At 38.3% G+C, this 3,810-nt stretch overlaps 1 non-coding gene across 1 annotated transcript; it reads left to right on the top strand.

The window, feature by feature from the left end:
* Nucleotides 1–476: 476 nt before the first annotated feature.
* On the top strand, nt 477–580 carry LOC132482846 (U6 spliceosomal RNA). Its single transcript, XR_009531006.1, has one exon. It is a non-coding gene; the product is annotated as a U6 spliceosomal RNA (small nuclear RNA).
* The last annotated feature ends 3,230 nt before the right edge of the window (nt 581–3,810 follow it).

The following is a 3,810-nucleotide window of genomic DNA, read 5'->3' as shown; positions in this document are numbered from 1 at the left end:
AAAAACAGCAGTCTACTCTTTCCAGGACCAGAGATGTAGCTCCAGAAACAACTCAAAGCCCATCAATCTTTTTTTCCACTCCCCGAAACCTCCCCCCTATTTATCTTAAGAGGCTTGTAAGTATTGAAAAAAATTCTGGCCTTATGGGAACAAAAGTCCTCCTAGGAGGCAGTTGCATTTCTCTCCCTGAGCCTTTGACATGTAAATGTTCTACCTAGTCTTCTTGAGGAACTCTTATCTAGGCCATCTTTTTAAAATGCAAATTTCAGGAAGAAGAAGGCTTTTAAGAGCTGGCTTTGAAGGCTTTTAAGAGTTGAGAACTAATTAAAATATGTAATTAAAACCACTAAAAATTAATAAGGAAAACATCTTTGTATGCAAGGAGAAAGAAGGTATAAGGAATGGAAATGCACACTTAGTTCAGGGAAGAGAAAGTAATTTTTTCCTAAAGATAGCTTTAAAAGAGAGAGAGAACGATGGCTTCTGCAACACATATACTAAAATTGGAACGACACAGAGAAGATTAGCATGACTCCTGTGCAAGAATGACACACAAATTTGTGAAGTGTTCTATATTTTTATTAGCAGATGCAAACTATTATATATAGAATGGATAAACAACAAGGTCCTACTATCTAGTGCAGGGAACTATATGCAATATCCTCTGATAAACCATAATGGAAAAGAATATGAAAAAGGCTATACATAAAGCTGAATCACTTTGCTGTTTAGCAGAAATTAACACAACACTGTAAATCAACTATACTTGAATACAATAAATTTTTTAAAATAAAAAAATTAAAGTAAAATGAAATCTTATAAAAAAGAGAGAGAGAGAAAAGGAAAACATAGGACAAAAATCTAAAGGTTAAAAAAAAGTAAGTTATAGAAGTTTTGTGGAAGAGAAACCTTGAGAATAGAGTTTTGTATGTGATCAAGACTGGCTAAGATTAGAATAAATTGTAAGATGGTGCAAAACCTGAATTTGGTTTTCTCTCTGTTAAGAGCATGAAGTTTTAATGGTATATTGATATGCTCTTGATAACAGATAGTAAAGATTTTTTACCTTTTAAGTAAACTGTTGTAACTTTCTGTATTTTGCCTTTGAAATCTTTTGTCACTTTGCTTGGGTGGATAACTAAGTACTCTTACATATAGTGACCTATGATCCTATTTGACCAAGTGTTTCAAACCCTTTTTAATATATTTGACAAACTTCCCCAAAATCAAATTCTAAATGAAATTCTTTTGACCTGTAGATAACATTGAGGTTTTCCAGAATGCCTCCGGAGCACCTCAAGATTTGTTTTCTCTCCTTATCAAAGAAAGACATTAAACTAATTAGGCTTATTTGGTATGTTAAATTACATGGGAAGCATTGTTAAATGAGTGGTGATAAACCTTCTTAGGTTGTATAGTATAGATAAATGTCATTAATAGAAATGTTCTAGAAATTACGTGAAATTTCTAAAATTTAAATGTGTCCTCATGTAATATCATCAGTCATAATTCTAATTATTGTTTTAATATTGTATGCCACTAAAACAACAAATTTCTTTGACAATCGCTTTGTAAACAGGTCTTTAACCTTGCTTTTTAAGTCTTTTGTCTTTTATAGACAGTTATTTTTGTACTCTGGTGCTTCTGTAAAAATGCTTCATCTTCCAGAAGATTCATAGAAAGGACCTTTTGACACATACAGGTTTCTGATAACTTTCAGCTCATACCAGTGAACTGGTTAAGAAATTAAAGAATTCTCCAGCATTTATTGTTTGTAGATTTTTTGATGATGGCCATTCTGACTGGTGTGAGGTGATACCTCATTGTAGTTTTGATTTGCACTTCTCTAATAATTAGTGATGTTGAGCATCTTTTACATAGATGGTAGCATACGATATAAACTGCTCTGCACCTTGCTTTTTATATATTTTCTTCCAAAATTTTGTCCTAACGAAATACCCTGTTTCTTTTTGAGTTAATTTTGACCATTTCTCCAGGAAACTGCCTGTTTCCTCAATATTTTCCAGTTGTTTTCAGAGTTGTACGTTATATTGTCTTGTAATTGAGAACAACTAACAAGGTTCTTCATACCTATTGGTCTAAATGTTAATCCCTCTTCTAACACTTACAAACTTTCTAAGCAATTTTGGGCAAGTCCCGTGAGTCATGCCGTGTGGTAAATGTTCATAGTCTAACAGAGGGTAATGATTGTCGTGTATTAAAGAATGACGAGTGAGTTTGGCAATTTTCTGAGATATACTTGCAACTAAAAACATAAAATAATTACTATCTTAGGAGCTTAGCCCTATGCCATCCCTTCCTCTATAACCTTCCTTCCTGAGTTTCTCTTCATAACATATTAACTCACACTCAACCTGTACCCTATTAGTTAAATAAGGAAAACTGGCATTTTTAGACTGAAATAATGCCTAGGTAGGCCAAATACTGCCTGCCTCAACAATTGTTTTATGGCCTGTCCTCCTCTGAAGCCAGCATCAAGGCCATCTTGAAATGAGTGGTAAAGAGGCCAAGAGATGACGCTGGGTGGTATAAGTTGTGGTTTTCAGTTGGGGAGAGATAACTAATTTTGGAGGTTGACAAGGAAATAGAAGAGGTTATTAATGGCCTCAGGGAAGCCGGAACGGATTTGGTAATCTGATAATGAGTGCTGAGGTCAGGACAGGGGTAGGGGTGGCACTGAGGGTGGGAATGGTAGTGGGAGAGGTGGAGCAGGTGTGGGAAGCTGAGGCTGGGCCTGGGGAATTGTATTCAATACATAATAATCTCTTGTAACATTAAAAAATGTTTCATATCTACTGGCCTAAATGTTAATATTATTCCCATCAGTATTTGCACAAGTACTGAAACTGTGCTTGCTCTGAGAAGGAGAATTATAAGAATATTTAAACAAAACAGAACAACAAACACACACACACACACACATCTCATTAGTTTGGGAATTTCTTCACACTACAGCCACATTCTTTCTTCTTAAGCTTACTACTTGTGTGCTTTCCTAGATTGCCCATCCAAAAAAAATAAGGCTAGTTCACATCATCCCCTACCCTGTTTGTTAAAAGTGGAAAACTGGTAATTACTTGCCCCAGTGGGCACTCAGTACCCTGCATATTGCTTGCATCAATAATGGATGTATTGCCTGAGCTCATTTTAGCCTGAGGTGAGGTGAACTGGAGTCTGAAACACAGAGAAAGTCCCGAGATAGGACAGGAAAACGAGATAGGGACATGCAGGAGTTTTCTTTAAAAAGTTATTCTTACAATAATCTCCTTCTTTCAGCCTTGAACATCTTCAGTACTTGCCCTAAATCGCTTAGCAACTTTGTAAACTGTGGTAAATTGTGGTGGGATTAAAATGTTGGCCAACGTATACAGAGAAGTTCCCCCCCACCCCGACCCCAAGGGGGTGAGGGAGAAAAGCAATTTTGGAGGTCGGTGTGGAGACAGTATGAAAGCTTGTAACAGTCCAGTAAGTGGGAAGCTGCTAAGTAGTGGAATGAGAAGCGCAGGTAATCATCCAGGCGACAGCGACAGTGGAGGGAACAGTTGTTAAGGTGGGCTTCATCCCTTTATTCAGCAACTGGGAAAGAAAGTCTCTCGGCCGCTGGGGGGAGGGGCAGGCTTTTTCCCTAAGGTGCAGTGCTGGTGTGGGAGGCGGCACACCGACCCTCCTCCAGAGAGCCGGAAGCAGACGCGGGCGGGGGCGGGGGCGGGGGGGTCGCGAAGAGGTGGGAGGGGGAGAGAAGGAAGCGGCGGCCCCGCGGCGGACGGGAGTGCGCTGAGAATCGGGGTG

The sequence above is a fragment of the Mesoplodon densirostris genome, chromosome X (genome assembly GCF_025265405.1).
Source record: "Mesoplodon densirostris isolate mMesDen1 chromosome X, mMesDen1 primary haplotype, whole genome shotgun sequence".
Lineage (NCBI taxonomy): Eukaryota > Metazoa > Chordata > Mammalia > Artiodactyla > Ziphiidae > Mesoplodon > Mesoplodon densirostris.
This window is presented reverse-complemented; position numbering and strand designations above follow the sequence as displayed.